This window comes from Papio anubis, chromosome 4 (genome assembly GCF_008728515.1).
Source record: "Papio anubis isolate 15944 chromosome 4, Panubis1.0, whole genome shotgun sequence".
Taxonomy (NCBI): domain Eukaryota; kingdom Metazoa; phylum Chordata; class Mammalia; order Primates; family Cercopithecidae; genus Papio; species Papio anubis.
In genome coordinates, this window is record NC_044979.1 from 70689285 (window position 1) to 70706739 (window position 17455).

At 38.0% G+C, this 17455-nt stretch overlaps 1 long non-coding RNA gene across 8 annotated transcripts in view; it reads right to left on the reverse strand.

The window, feature by feature from the left end:
• The window catches only part of LOC103883086, a 201600-nt gene that overhangs the window by 52769 nt on the left and 131376 nt on the right, over positions 1 to 17455 (reverse strand). Inside the window, exon 7 of one of the 8 annotated variants that reach the window (XR_001901024.3) lies at positions 13038 to 13130. The exons of the other annotated variants lie outside the window; for them this stretch is intronic. This is a non-coding gene — a long non-coding RNA (uncharacterized LOC103883086). The remainder of the gene's footprint in view (positions 1 to 13037; positions 13131 to 17455) is intronic. 8 annotated transcript variants of the gene reach the window in all.

Genomic DNA, 17455 nt, shown 5'->3' on the forward strand with positions numbered 1-17455 from the left:
GACAAATTCCAGCAGCCCTTCATGCTAAAAGCGCTCAATAAATTAGTCGATTATTGATGGAGCGTGCCTCAAAATCATAAAGAGCTGTTATGACAAACCCACAGCCAATATCATACTGAATGGGCAAAAACTGGAAAAAATTCCTTTGAAAACTGGCACAGACAAGGGGATGCCCTCTCTCACCACTCCTATTCAACATGTTTGGAAGTTCTGGCTAGAACAATTAGGCAAAGAGAAAGAAATCAGGGGTATTCAGTTAGGAAAAAGAAAGAGAATCAAATTGTCCCTGTTTGCAGATGACATGATTGTATGTTTAGAAAACCCCATTGTCTCAGCCCAAAATCTCCTTAAGCTGATAAGCAACTTCAGCAAAGTCTCAGGATGCAAAATTAATGTGCAAAATCACAAGCATTCTTGCACCAATAACAGACAAACACAGAGCCAAATCATGAATGAACTTCCATTCACAATTGCTTCAAAGAGAATAAAATACCTAGGAATCAACTTACAAAGGGATGCAAAGGACCTCTTCAAGAGAACTACAAACCACTGCTCACTGAAATAAAGGACACAAACAAATGGAAAGAACATACCATGCTCATGGATAGGAAGAATCAATATCATTGAAAATGGCCATACTGCCCAAGGTAATTTATAGATTCAATGCCATCCCCATCAAGCTTCTGTGGGATTTCTTCACAGAATTGGAAAAAACTGCTTTAAAGTTCATATGGAACCAAAAGAGCCCGCATCTCCAAGACAATCTAAGTCAAAGAACAAAGCTGGAGGCATCAAGCTGCGATGACTTCAAACTATACTACAGGCTACAGTCACCAAAACAGCATGGTACTGGTACCAAAACAGAATATAGACCAATGGAACAGAAGTGGGAGTCCTCCAGAAATAATACCACACATCTACAGCCATCTGATCTTTGACAAACCTGAGAAAAACAAGAAATGAAAGGATTCCCTATTTTAATAAATAGTGCTAGGAAAATTGGCTAGCCATAAGTGAAAGCTGAAACTGGATCCTTTCCTTACTCCTTATATGAAAATTAATTCAAGATGGATTAGAGACTTAAATGTTAGACCTAATACCATAAAAATCCTAGAGGAAAACCTAGGTAGTACCATTCAGGACATAGGCATGGGCAAAGACTTCATGTCTAAAACACCAAAAGCTTAGCGGCAGCAAAAGCTAAAATTGACAAATGGGATCTCATTAAACTAAAGAGCTTCTGCACAGCAAAAGAAAACTACCATCAAGTGAACAGGCAACCTACAGAATGGGAAAATTTTTGCAATCTACTCATCCCTGACAAAGGGCTAATATCAGAACCTACAAAGAACTCAAACAAATTTACAAAGAAAAAAACAAACAACCCCATCAAAAGTGGGCAAAGGTTATGAACAGACATTTTCTCAAAGACATTCATACAGCCAACAGACATATGAAAAATGCTCATCATCACTGGCCATCAGAGAAATGCAAAATCAAAACCACAATGTGAGATGCCATCTCACACCAGTTAGAATGGCGATCATTGAAAGTCAGGAAACAACAGGTGCTGGAGAGGATGTGGAGAAATAGGAACACTTTTACACTGTTGGTGGGATTGTGAAAACTAGTTCAACCATTATGGAAAACAGTATGGCGATTCCTCAGGATCTAGAACTAGATGTACCATATGACCTTCATCCCATTACTGGGGATATTCCCAAGGATTATAAATTATGCTGCTATAAAGACACATGCACACCGCGTATGTTTATTGCAGCACTATTCATCAACGAAGACTTGGAATCAACCCAAATGTCCATCAGTGACAGATTGGATTAAGAAAATGTAGCACATACACCATGGAATACTATGCAGCCATAAAAAAGGATGAGTTTCGTCCTTTGTAGGGACATGGATGCAGCTGGAAACCATCATTCTTAGCAAACTATCACCCAAGGGCAGAAACCAAACACCGCGTATTTCTCACTCATAGGTAGAGACTGAACAATGAGATCACTTGGACTTCGGGGAAGGGGGAGCATCACACACGGGCCTATCGTAGGGGGAGGGATTGCATTGGGAGTTATACCTGATGTAAATGGCGAGTTGATGGGTGCAGCAGACCAACATGGCACAAGTATACATATGTAACAAGCCTGCGTTATGCACATGTACCCTACAACTTAAAGTATAATAATAATAAATAAATTTTAAAAAAAAGGCAATGCCGACTAGACTCAGATGACAATGGGTTTTATTTGCTATGGACTAGCCTTACTAGAAACAAGACTTTAAGACATATTTATCATTAAATTGGGAAAATATGGCCTTGAATTATTAGACCACACAATTATTGTGTGGGTGGACAATTGGATAGTAAGTCACTTTCTTAGCTTAGCATCAGTGAAGTAGATAGGAAAACTAGGAAGTTATTAATTCTGAGATAATATAGATATTCTTTGGAAAATCACAAATAGTCCTCAGTTTTCACCATTCCTGGAAACCAAGTAATAAAGAAGGCCAGGTTTCCCACTTGAAAAATGAAATAATCAGTGGTTGCTTTCCTGCCCAAGTATTCAGTATTAAGGAAACCATAAATATGAATGACAACATATCTTAACCATCAACTATACCTCTTAAATTGTTTAAAACACTGGGCTGATTCTTCAAGCCTGAGGGGAAAAAAGTAAGTTGAAATGTATTGTTTGCCCTAAACAAGAAAACTCTGTAGCCCAAAACAACAGTATAGAAGAGCTCAGTGGATCAATAAATATTTGTCGTGTAAGGCATTATGCTTGGTACTGAAAGAAATTCAAAAGATGATTCCTACCCTCAAGGAGTAGTCTGGTCAGGGAGACAGACACTTACATAATTAACTACTATAATACAATGTAGGAATGGTTTAGTACCAGAAGGGAGGATGACAATAACAGCCAGCATTACCGCACTTTCTGTGTGCTTGGTACAGTTTGAATTGCTTTACCCAAGTGAATTTATTTAATAAGTAAGCTTGTGAGGTGGATACTAATACTAACCCCTTTTTACAGGTGACAAAATGGAAAGAGAGGGTGGTTAGGTCACACAACTGGTACATGACAGTGAGCCACTGAGCAAATTACTTTTGACTGCTGTAGGATGCAAGAGGACCTCCTGGGAAAGTTGGCATTTGTGCTGGATCTAGAAGAATAGATAGCTCTTGAATTTGTAGAAGGTTGAGGGAGAACATTCCAAGTAGAGGAAAAAAAACACAAAGTCTGGGAGATGGGGACTTGTGAATCACATGGCAAGTGTATCACCCAAAATCCTTTTACTGATTTTAATTCAGAGAATGGAGTGTATTTTAAAGAAAGCTCTTCAAACCTTAACTTATCTTTTATCCTTTACATTGGTGATTGGCATCTTCATCTACCTAGCTCCTAAGGGAGAATTCAGAATATAGTCCAAAACCCCATCTTCATTCCTAACCCACACCATCACCACTACCCACATACCCAGATTATCACCCTCCTCTCCATTCTCACAACCACTGCCTCAGTTTAACCACTACCTTGTGACATCCCACCTATACCATGTGGTAGCCTCCTACCTTGAGTCAGATCTTTGGTCTCTAAACAATCGAATCTAGTCTCCATATCAACACTGAGTATCTTTCTAAAATGCCATCTGGTCAAAGTGCTCCCCCACCTACAGGATTAATTCAAATTTGTTATTGAGTCATAAAAATCCACTTGTGATCTATCCCCTGCCTACCTTTCCCATCACATCTTCTGACATTTTCCCAAAGGTATCCTTTATTCTAGCCACAGTGAAATACTTGTTCTCTGAAAGTAACATGTTCTCTATAGACAGCTTTCTACCCTGAAAACCTGTCCCCACCTTACCCCCTACCCTTTCAGTCCTTAATTCTACTCTGAAAATTCCTGTTCAGGTGATTCAGCCTGCATTCTTTTTGTGGAAGTCTTTGATGACAACCCAGTGCAAGTTAGGGGATTTTTTCCCCCTAGACTCCCATAGCATATTATTTGAGTCCCTATTTTATGATTTCTCACATTACATTATATTGTTTCTTCATGTCTCATTACTCTCCAGATTATAAACTCTTTACAGGGAGGTGCCTTGAGACTCTCTTTACCTGTATTTCCCACTGCTCACTCCATGTTTGATAAATGCATGAGTCATTGGATTCTAGAATGCTGGGACTATGGACATAGCCAGCTCTAGCCTATCTTACCTACTCTCTCCTTTAAAGGAAACCTCATTACTTTCTCTGCTGGATCTGTTTCTAAATCAAATTAAGATAGCAAGATAATTACATATTATTGTCAATACTACAAATAACATTGTGTTATCATTTTTAAAGCTGCAAGACAGAGAAGCTAGCTTAAAATGTTCAAAATCTGGTTATTCCAGACTGAAGAAGGAGATTTATACATTTAATTTTAATCCAAAATGTGCTGAACCCTCAAGGACTGGCAATGATATCTTCATTTCAAAGGGAAGGTTATAGTTAGACCATAAAATTGTTTGATATTTGGATTCTGTTCATAATCCTGCCATATAAATTTACGGACTGATTTGTTTTTACATATCTCTGTCATCCTAGTTATTTTTATTTTTCCAATGGCATCTGCTTTTTGTTTGTTTCTCCCCATCCCTGACTAACTTAAATCCAATTTACTGACACCGTTGGCTGAACAGTTGCAGGACTCCTTTGCCCTCGCTGCTTTTGTCCTTAGGATTGCTCTTTCTCCTTTGCTGCAATCCCCAGACCTTACTGGGACGACTCCAACCTCCAGCACTCAGGTCCTGCTTCTTATATTTCCCCAAAGCTGATTAATGGTGGTTTCTGCTTCTGGATTGGTAGTGGTGGTTTAGTATGAATGGGACTACTTAATAACAACAGTTGTGGCAGTAGTAATATTTACTGAACATTTGCTATGTGCCAGATACTCTGCTAAACAACTATCATACAGATTGTCATAGTTCATTTTCATAGCACTGCTATGAGAGCTAGTGAGTGAAAGAGCTCAAATTCAAACCCACACCCATCTGATTACAGAATAAAGCAGCAGCTCTCTAGCAGGGCTTGTGAAGAAAAAAGGTGAGAAATTCCATCTCAGTTCCTCTACCCGATTAGAGGTTCCCCTCCCCATCTTCTCACCTCACCACCTGCCTCCCTGATGGACCAGTGATTGAAAGGACTGTTAATGAGATTGTTGCTGTCTCTCCACTTTATCTCTACCTTTTCTCTTTGCCAGGAGGGAGCCAAGCAGGCAGTGGTTCTTCCCTCCATTTTTATGGCTGGACTGCCCAGTACACAGTAGTGTCATAAAACACATGTGTACACACACACACACAGAGCACAAGTATGCACCACCAAGGTTTTAAAAACAGCTCTGAAGAGATACTTTTCCTGCACAATCAACATGTCACTTCTGCTTAACTCCTGTCGTCTTTTCTGTTGACCCCCCTTGATTCCTGATCCCGGGTATATCTCTGCCAAATAAATGCATTAAAACAACAATAACCTCTCACTGTTATCATTTTGCAAAAGAAACAATATTTTAAACACCAAACTAGACATAGTCTCAGATTAAGAGATATTTCTTAAGCAAAATAAATTTACCTTTATGAAAAAATATAGGCAGACTCATCTCCCAATACTAAAGCCATGTAGCCTACCACGATCTCAATGCTTAGATTGAGAAACAAACCTGGAACAACTCACAGGCCCTCCAGTGCCAACCATTCTGCGAGACTGATGTCTGCACTTCCACCCTCCAGATTTGGGAGAGATTTGAAGTAGTTCCTCTTCACAAAAAGGTAGGCCTCCTTGGCTTACATCACCTCCCTATTCTTTTTACTCATTCGTTGTTCAGAGAGTTAACCGACCCTTTTCTGAGCTAATCCAGGATGTTGTGCAGACTTCTGTTCTTATTGTAGTATTTTTTGGTTACAGTTTGTCTGTCTCCTCCACTGGATTTTGAGCTCCTAAGGGCAAGGGTTTTGTCTATCTCATTTTGGATAGACACAGTACCACACAGTAGGCGCTCAATCTGTTGAACATAACTGACCCTTCACAGAAGAAAAACAAGCTCACTAAATTAATGGGAGGAACAGAGCTCAATGAAGAGTTTGGCAGAATAATTTTGTTAATGATTTTTAAAATTTTGTCAGTAATTTAAGATGGCAATCATTTTGAAACAGTTATTTAATTATTGAGTCTTATTTTCAGTGAACGTAAGTTATACAAATTCCATTTCTAGATCTTTTCCTTTCCCACTGATGTCCCAAAGCAAAACAATAAAGCTACAGACCAAAAGATCCTAATAGGGTCATTATTCTCATTTGAGAACAATAACCTTGGAATCTCACCAATCACAATATCAGTTAGAGATCTGTTAGTCATTCATGATAAAGTTCATGCAAAGTTAAAACAATGTCTTAGTCTCTTTGGGAGGCCCCATTGCTTAGTATGTTATCATATAATATATACTGAGTGAATAGATTAATTATTTTGGCAGAAAAGTTAGTGTCCTAGTTTCTAAAAATAGAACAGTAATCCTCAGTATTTTTGTTTAGGGAAGTTGGGGGCAGGAGAGAGGAAGAGATGAGATAAGAATGAGCTGATAGATATATTTGATGCTCAGTGGTCTCACTTGAAATAAAGACATCACTTCCATGTTGTCTTGTCCTTTGATGCAAGTTTCTGAAAGACATCAGACTGATCAGAGACTGCCTACACTCAGCAGTCCAGACTTGATACTTTCTTAATCCATAGTCAAGAAACATGAAAGATATGCAAATTGTAAATTGTCTGTCTCTTCCATCTTCTCTTCTCCCTGAGTTCTATCTTTCTGCTTATCATGACTTAATATATTGATTCTTCATTCAAGTTATAGAATTAAATATTATGTCTGAAATACCACTGGATGCATTTTGAACTTCCCACCATGTACCAGGCACTATTCTAGGCATTGGGTATATTGTGATGAAGAAAATGAAGGTCATCTCTAATTTCATGGAGTTTTATTCTGATACAAAAGACAGATAGTGACCAAAGAAACAAACATGTACACAGTTTCACAGAATGATAAATCAAGACAGTAAAGTGGAGAAATGGAATAAAGATCACTGAGGAAGTAGGATACAGCCACCTTACAAATATAGTGACCAGGAAAAATATTTTTGAGGAGGTCTCAGTGCTAAAAAGAGCATTAATTCCTCCCTACTCAAGCCAACTTGCTCAATGACATTTGTCAATCAGAGTCATTTTCAGTTATAGCCTCCTTCAAAGAAGGGTTCATGTCAAAGTTCAGTGACATATAAGTGATGTTCTATAAGTGACCATTACCTGATTAATCTTCCTTGCATATTCACTAGAATCCCATTAACTGGAAAAATCACTGGGTTGCTCCAATAAACCTCTGACAGTTACACAAGAAACTTATTCCTCATCAAAGATTTACCCAAACTACCAGAGATCACCTGACAATGTGTTTTACTTTCTTTCACCCCAAATGCTCTTCACCCACTGGGATATTATCTGTTGACATGCAACATCTGTTGTTCATTTTCGAACACTAATCCCTGCGGTGTGTCCTTTGGGTGATCAAGCTTGCTCTAAAGCTTGCTATAAAATATTCAAGAAGATTTGGACTCTCCTATTTTTCCATTGACATTTTTACCCCTCCTTTGATTTCAACTTGATTTTATTTTTCCTTTGCTTTCCTTCCCACTATTTTACTTCTTTCTTTAAGTAGGGCTTTTCTGTACTTCTATGTGTACACACTGCTTTGACCACATGCTCTTAAACTTATAAAGCTTAAGAGTTATACATTTCAAGCAAGTTATACATTTAGAAAAAAATCCCTTACATAAGCATTATTTTATTAGAAAATAAAACTTTTTAAAAGGTCAAATCTATTCTTCTGGGAAATACATGTTTTTCATATTTAGGGTGAATCAAAATTTATACTTCAGAGACCTGTCATAAACTCGTAGGTGTTAGGAACCCCTCCTTCACCACTGACTTTGAAGTTAGGAGTTTAAACCAAAGATAGTAAAAATAATCACACATATTTATACTTGTCCAATATCTTCATTCCAAGACATAATAACAACCTTCAAATAAATTAAACTTTCACTTTTTTCACAGATAAATATTATGATGAATAAGTAGCAATATGTTAATCTGCCAGACACACAGTAAAAACTGCTAAAACTAAAATAACAGGTCTCCATGAATTATTTATATTATATTTTCTCCTCCTTCTTCTTCCAAGAGTCCTCCCCTGCCCTATCTTTCAATTTTCTCTTAAGTGGCTAATTTTCATATGAAAGCCTTCTCTCTTCCAATAATTTCAATGACATTGCACTGAGATTGTTAACCAGTATGTCGCTCGATATTAAAACTACAACAGAATGTGTTCATTGGGAAGTATAATTTGTTTGACATTTTCATCTTTCCAGATGTTACAGAAGTTTCCTTTATTCACCAAGCCAAAGAACTGGGATACATAAATAGCTTTGAAATTGACAGTAATTTCAAAATAGTTTACAAAAATCAAATTCTTTCCCTGATTCCTTCTCCATGCCTTCTCTAAAAATTTCAGGAGCAACATTTCCTATGAGCAAAGTGCTCAAAAGTTAACATGTTCTTCACTTCTGGTACATTTTTAAAATTCCATAAAGTATGTCATAAGACTCTTCCTAAATCTTCAAAATTCCTGATCCTATGACCGATAAATAAATCAAAAGCCATATGTCATCTAGTGAGTCTCCCCAGGACATGATAGATATCCATGTGGCCTACAATCTAAATACTGGGCAGCTCAGGAATTCTGTGGAGGGAGAGAGGATGGAAGGAGAAGCAAAGAACTATTCACATCCCAGCTCCATTCATATCCATCCTGGTAACTCTGGGCAAGGCAAGTCTCCTCTACAGGCCTTAGGTTCAGGCAGAGATGGAGTGAAATAAAGACTTTTTACTCTAATTTCCTTTCTTGTTTTAAAAGTATAATTTATTCATTTCTTGAAAGTCACCACTGGAAAGCAACAGGCAAAGTAACCGAGAATAAATAAGCCATACTGTGTGCTCTCTAGCCCCATTTTCACTTTAAACTGGCCCACCAGTACTCCTCACACAAATCAAGACAGCTGGGTTAATTCGAACCTTGTGGGGAAAGCATTTATATCACCACAGGAAGGCGAGTCAGAGTATTCAGCCTCTATTAGATTCATTAAAATGGGTACATAGACCAGAGACAACATCAAGTTAAGATTTTTCTAACACAGAGATCCAGCTCTTTCGATCATTAGAGAATGCTTCCGATTGGAGGAAGATTTAGGTGGCATTTCTCCCCTAGTAGAGGAGCTGTTCTAGAAGCACTTTGATAGGCCAAGAGAATTAATTCAGGTGACCAGAGCAAGAGGTTTCCACATGTGCAGGTGGTGAAGCCCATTCATGAAACACTTCCCAACAGCCCACCCCATAAGGAAATACTGCCTCCAGATCTGTTTGAGCACGGCTGCTGTCCGGATTCCTCCTTAATGTGGAAAACCTGTGTTTCTGATTATTTTCCCAAAATTGGCATGAACTAGCAGTGAGTAACACATTGCAAAAGAGCTCTGTGCTGGGCAGCCACACAAGCTGCGGCCCTTCAAATCCCGTGTGGCAACACTAGGAAAGGGTCGGGCCTTCTGGCTCCCACCACAGTCCCTCTGCAGAACAGCGCCATGGGGCCACCTCACACAGGCCTTCCCACCTGCCCACCCCACACTGGCTTTTCTAAGCTCCCTCTTGCTTTGCAAGGTCTCCCAGCTTCATTCACACTGCAAATTTTATTCCATTAGCATGTTGAAGCTTCCTCCCAGATTATTAATCAAGATGTGAAATAAGATAAAACCTAATCCGCAGTCCCTCAGCTACAAATGCTCAAAGCCAGGCTCATTAAACATATCTGTCAACGATGGATTACACCAGCCTTAGGCCCCAAATTGATTGGAAGTCAGGAGGTGGCAGTGGGGTGGGGTTGGGGGGGAAGCATTTGGTTGCACAATATATTCAAAGGAAGGAATTCCTTTTAAGGTGTGGCCAATTAAATCTGTTCAGAGATAAGTATAGGCTATACAGTTTTATAGATTCTTTTCTCCAGTTGTTAATAGCAGCCGAAGTGATGGGAACACAGAACTAGTAATTCATGTACCATGTGTGTGAAAACCTGAAAATCATTATGAATGGAAGTAAAGCAATATGCCATCTTGGAAGCAAACCCAGTGAATTCCTGCATGGATTCAAATGCTATTTCCTTGTGTCAAAAAGAAAAAAATAAGAGAGAGAAAAAAATACTGAATTCTGTTTAAGTGTTTAAAGTCACATTTCACTAAGGTTCTTATCTATCATCCTGTCATTAGCATCCTCACCACCATCCCCATCCTGAGATACTTTGTATTTATATTGGGCTTTTCAAGTTCAAAGCACAAAGCAGACACACCAGGCAATTAATCACCTTGAGGGATGTGAGTTGGGTGGAATGCCTTCCCAGCAAATGCATTCCTAACGTGTCACTGGAGGATCCACTCAATGGGAGTGTTCCTGGCCCACAATTTGATGTCATATGTTGGCATTTTGTCAGATTTCAAATATACATTTTCACCTACCAAACTGACAGCCCTATTTACTGAATCAAAGGAAAAGTGATTTTACCAATCTTTTAGCATTAAGAATTACTCTTCTCCATTTGGGTGTTTCTGGGTAGTAGCCACATTTTATACACATCAAAGGGAACAAAAAGCATGGGAGAAGTAAAATTAAATAAATATATTAGTTGTTTTACAATGAGAAAGTAAGCAATAGGGAAAAAATCAAATCTGAAGAGATTTATAATGGGAAACAGATGTGGACGTGAAAGTGATTTGAAGTAACCGACAGGCTCCAGACATCTTCCAAGAATATGTTTCATATACATAAACATTTAACAGCACAATAACTGGGCCAAAATTGCCCAATTTCAAAACTTCACCTGCGTTCCTAAGTTTGCTTTTTATTCTTTGAGATTAAATAGGACAAGGAAAGTTTCCCATATTTGAGCTGTTTATTAACAATTATTTATGATGGACAATGAAATGAGGCATATCTGTTTTGCTTTTCTGTCCTGGTAGGTTTTATATTCTGCTTCCAATTCCCATGCCCCCGTGCTGTTCTATTTGAATTTCCAATGCAGCAGAGGAAATGGCTTCTAAAATATTAAAATCCTGTTTTCATTGACTTTCTTTACGCTTTGTGACCACATTTCTATTCAGATCAGGTTGCACAGCTTTTAACTTCTCCAAGTCTAAACTTAAAGTTAGAGCAACTTCATGGTACCCCTTAAGTGGATATCTCTTAATCTCTTATAACAAGGGAGAAAGCAGTCTGGAAACTTCAGAGCATCCAGGCCGACGGGATGACTCTTATTAAAAAAAAAAAGATTTGTATTCCAGTTTTCTGGCGTTTTGAAACGGTTTTGAACTACAATTGCATTCTGAAACAGAGGTTCATCTAGAGCAAGACACCAGCCTGGTAAAGTTTCTAGGAGAACAAACTTGCCTGGGTTCACATGGCTGAAAAAGAAAGTCTCAGCCATGTCCCCAGTACTCACCCTGTGATTTTTCTCCTGACCTCCAATCTTGCTTTCTCTAAATCTCGATTTTCGACACAGGAATTCTTTTTATTGTTCTCATATTATCCCTTTTGCATATTGCTTGGCCTCCCTGAAGACCAAGCAATGCAGTCAAGGAAAATGAAGCTGGCCATTCTCTACGAGAGAATCAGGTTCTAAAGCCTCATCTCAGTCTCCAAAGAAAAATTATCTGTGAAGTTGAACTTGGAGCCTCCAGACTCCTGGAGGCATCCAGGAATCCTGCTTGCCCTTCCCTAAGTAACAACCCTCACTGTAATATTACAGTTCTAATAATTAATGTCTCTATGCTGTTTTATAGTTCACAAAGCATTTTCATTACTTCACAAGAGCTCTGTGACAGAAGGTGGCAGGTTTTATGTTAGCCATAGTTTACAGATGAGGAAACTTTCATTCAGAGAGGTTCCATGAATTGTCTAAGATCACAAAGGTAATTAGTAGAGAAGCTAGGGCTCTACCTCAGGACTTCTAATTTCCAATCCTATTTTCCTTCCTCCATACTACATGTGTTCCTATCATATCATTTCCTGAAAGCAGAGTCATTCTCAGAAGGTTTTGTTTTCCTGGTGCCTCCCTTTCCTCTCAAGTACAAGTAGTTGACAGAAGATTTGGGAAATACACCCTGTGGGCAGATGTGATCTGTCTAAACTCCATCCCAACTCATTGCACTTGGGTCTAAAGTAAGTCTTGGTAATGTTACGGATGGTTGTTAATTTAACAATTACTTATGAAGCACCTCCTTTTCAGGCACTAAGCTCTGAGGAGACAACAATCGATAAGACCGACCCCTCGCCAACCATTGAAGAGCTCACAGTCTAAATTAAACATATAATTACAGTCAAACAGAACAAATCATACAAAAGAGGGCACTCAGGGCACTGAACATAAGTGATCATGGAAGGCTTCCTGGAAAAGGTGGCATCTAAATTAAGGCCTGAAAGATGAGGTAGCCAAGTGAAGAGATGGGGAAAAATATTTCAGTTAAAATATATGCATATATTTCACAGGAGAGTTGTTGTTTTATGGATATAGAGTTGCAGTTCGGCAAGATGAAAAAGTTCTTGAGATCGGTTGTACAACAATGTGAAGACATATAACATTACTGAACTATATGTATTTTAACTCAATTAGAAATAAAATGTATGCTTTTTTTCTGGCATGTGCAATGAGGCTAAGACCAGTCCCACTTAATGTAAATCCCAGGCCACCATTCCTGAACCTTTTACTGATTTTACATCATTCCTTGGTGAGAAATTTCAGTCCCGTTATTGATTAACTCTGATAAGAGACAATCCTAAGTAAAAGGAGTATTAATTCCGGTTTTTCTGAACTTCAGCCTCCTGGAGAGCTTACCTCCTTTACAGACTTCCAGAGCTCCTCCAGACCCGCCCAGATCAACCATGTTAAAGCACAAGCAAGAGAACTTTTCTTTCAGCTGAGGCCAAGCTGAGGGAAGGGAGACAGAATCCAGGCATGATTATTTAAAATGGTGCCAATCAAACAAACTCATGTAAATAAATTATCTTGTGATAAGAAATCCATGCCTTGTAGGCTCATCTATCCCTAGGATTTTGTGGGTTTAAAAACATTGGTTTTAAATAATGTTCCTTCCGAGCATCCCCAGTTTGAATTGGCAAGGGGAATAGGATATTCCATTTGTAGTGGTGGCAGCCACTGAATCTCTGGAGGGCTGGGAAACCCTGACAGAGTAGGAGCAGTGAGGAAGCGGGCCCTGGGCCTAGTGTGATTGCTGGTATTTCCCACACAGGGTCAAATAATACTAGTCCGGCACACCAGGCATATTCCCATTTTCTCAGAACACTGGGAAGAACTGCCAGCATTGGGACTTTGAAAGCTGGAAATACTGTGAGGAAAATGTGAGCAACAGGAGGAAAAAGGTTACCCAAGAGCCATCTCACTTCGTTTCTCCCTGTGTCCCTCCTTCCCTACCCTTCCCCATTTATTTACTCCAGAAAATTGTACCCTCCTCATAGGCCAATGAGTGACCGACTTGTCCATTTTCTATTGCTATAACAGAATATCACAGAATGAGTAATTTATAAAGAAAAGGAGTTTATTTAGCTCATGATTCTGTAAGCTGGGAAGTCCAACAGCATGATACTGGCCTCTTGCAAAGGTATTCATGCTGTGTCATAACATAGCAGAAAGTGAAAGGGCAAGCAAGTGAGTGCCAAAGAGAGCACAAGAGAGAGCCAACCTCACTTTTACAACAACTCACTCCTTCAAGAACTAACTCCCATGATAAAAACATTAATCCGTTCATGAGAGCTCCGCCCTCATGACTCAATCCCCTCTTATAGGCCACACCTCTTAATACTGTTATATTAGCAATCATGTTTCCAACACACGAACTTTTGGGGGACACATTCACATTCAAACTACAGCAGGAATCATAGGGGTTCTGAGGTACACCAACCCTGAAACTGCAAGGTAAGCAATACTAAAAACCTACCTGAGATTCTTTTGTTTTTACCACCCATTACTTCAAATACTTATCATGTATTCCTTCTGTCTACCTGAAACACTGTACCCTCTAACCAACATCTCCTCATTCCCTCCACCCAGTCTCTGGTAAGCACCAATCTGCTCTCTGTTTCTATAAGTTCTATTGTTTTAGATTCAAAATATAAGTGAGAACATGTGGTATTTGTCTTTCTGTATCTGGCTTATTGTACTTAACATAATATCTTCTAAGTTCATTTATGTTGTTGTGAATGACAGAAGTTCCCACTTTTTTTAAAGGCTAAATAGCACTCCCTTGTGTTATATACCACATTTTCTTTATCCATTCATCTGATGATAGACATTTAGGTTGATTTCACAACTTAGCTATTGTGAATAATGTTACAGTGAACACAGGCGTGCAGATACCTCTTTGACATACTGATTTCAAATCATTTGAATATATACGCAGAAGTGAGATCGCCGAATAATATGGTAATTCTATTTTTAGTTTTTTGAGAAACCTCCATACAGTTTTCCCGTGTCTAACTTACATTCGCATCCACAATGTACAAGGGTTCTCTTTTTTCCATATCCTTGCCAACACTTGTTATATTTCACTTCTTGATAATAGTGACCCTGAAAGGTGTGAGGTGATATCTTATTGTGGTTTTAATTTGCATTTCTCCAATGATTAATGATGTTGAGAATTTTTTCATATATCTGTTGGCCATTTGTATGACATCTTTTAAGAAATGCCTATTCAGCGCTTTTTTTTTTTTTTTAAATCAGGTTATTTGTTTTATTGCTATTGAGTTGTTTGAGCTCCTTACATATTTTGGATATTAACCCCTTATCAGATGTATGCTTTGCAAATATTTTCTCCAAATCCACAGGTTGCCTCTTGACTCTACTAATTGTTTCCTTTCCTGTGCAGAAGCTTTTTAGTTTGATGTAATTCTATTTGTCTATTTTTGTTTTTCTTGCCTGAGCTTTTGTGGTCAAACCCAAAAAATCATTGCTTAGACCAATGTTGTATATATTTTCCCTTATGCTTTCTTCTAATACTTTTACAGTTTCAAGTCTGATGTTTAACTCTTTAATATATTTTTAGTTGATTTTTGTATATGGTATGAGATAAGGGTCTTATTTCATTTCTCTGCCTGTAGATATACAGTTTTCCCAGCACCCTTTATTGAAGTGACTGTCCTTTTCTCATAGTTTATTCTTGACACCATTGGCAAAAATAAGTTGACCATAAATGCATGGGTTCATTTTGGGCGCTCTCTTCTGTTACATTGGTCAGCGTGTCTATTTTCACACCTATATCTTGTTTTTTAAATTACTATACCTTTGTAATATAGTTTGAAGTCAGGTAGTCTAATGCCTCCAGCTTTGTTCTTTTTGCTCAAGATTGCCTTAGATATTTGGGGCTTTTATAGTTTCATATGAATTTTAGGATTTTTTTTCTATATCTGTGAAAAGTGGCATTGGAATTTTGATAGGGATTTCATTGAATCTGTAGATCACTTTGGCTAGTATGGATATTTTTAATTCTTTCAATCCATGAACACAAAATATCTCTCCTTTTATTTGTGTCATCTTCAATTTTTTCAAAGTTTTGTATTTTTCAGTTTACAGATCTTTCATCTCCTTGGTTGAATTTATTCCTAAGTATCTTTTGCAGCTATTGCTTTCTTGATTTCTTTTTCGGATAGTTTGTTGTTAGTGCATAGAAATGCTACTGATTTTTGCTTTATTTTATATGCTGCAACTTAACTCTATTCATTTATTAGTTCTAACTTTTTTGTGGAGTTGTTAGGATTTCCTACATATAAGATCATGTCATCAGCAAATTGCAATTATTTCAATTCTTCCTTTCCAATTTGGATGCCTTTTTTTTCTTGCCTAATTGTTCTGGCAAGGACTTCCAATATTATGTTGAATAGATGTGATGAGAATGAGTATCGTCTTGTTCCTGATCTTAGAAGAAAAACTTTAAACTTTTCACCATTAAGTGTGATGTTAGTCGTGTACTTGTCACATATGACCTTTATTGTATTGAGATGTATTCCTTCATACCTAATTGTTGAGTTTTTATCATGAAAAAAATGTTGAATTTGTCGAATGTGTTTTCCCATCTAATGAGATGATCATATGATCAAAAACCATATGATCCTTCATTCTATTATTGTGATGTATCACATTTCTAGATGTGTATATGGTGAATCATCCTTGCATCTCTGGGGAAAACCATGGTGAATGATCCTTTTAATATGTGGTTGACTTTGGTTTGCTAGTATTTTGTTGAGGACTATCTGAGATTCTTAAGTTCTATAAAATACTTATCTCAGAAAAAAGTCATAGTCAGCTGTGAACTCCAGCAAACACATCTGAATTTTTCAAAGGGTCCCCAAAGGTTTCAGGATGATGATCCAACCATCCTAGCATGGCACTGTTAAATATGCTGCTATAACAAAGAAGCCAAAATACTGTGATTCCTAGCAGACAGATGTTTTTCACCTAACATTCCCGAAGGAGACTGGCAGCCCACATCACTTTTGCTCATATCTCATAAGCCATAACTAATCTTAAAACTAGACTGGAAACTGTAATCTCTAGTTGGATATCCCTATGTTCAGCTAAAACTTGGAAAGTTTAGTTCCAAAATGAAAGAGGGGAAAACAGGTGTTGAGAGAAAATTCAGGGTCTACGTTTTCTCCCACCTCTGTCTGCACATGCTATACTCACAATGCCTCTGGCCTGGATAATTCCCTATATCCTTAGGACATAGTTCCAACATCACCTTCTCTGGGACACAAGCCCCTACTCTAAGCTCTCAGAGCGTCTGTGCTTCTATGTCTACCCCACCACTTATCTCACTCTTATTGTAATTGTCTATCTGTCAGCTTTCCTACCAAATGAGGGATCACAAGAATGGGCACCATATATGTCCTTTATTTTTATATTCACAGAGCCCAGGCTAGCTCATGGTTTCTAATGGGTGTATAATAATGACTGTAGAATGAGGAAAAAAAAAATACAAGAGCATAAATGATCTGCAAATTCTAATTAGGTTTCTGTTTCAGATAATCTGAGAATTGTCTATATTATTTCTTAAAAGTAAGAATTATAATTTTTTTACCAGACTAAATATGACTGGTTTCTAGTCTTGTCCATATTTTATATTAATTCTAATGCTTCTGGGAAGGCAGAGATTTTTTCTCAAAAATATTATTAAAATAATGCAGGCAGCAAAGTACGGCCATTAAATTAACGAGGAAGTGGGTTACTTAGAATTTGGAACA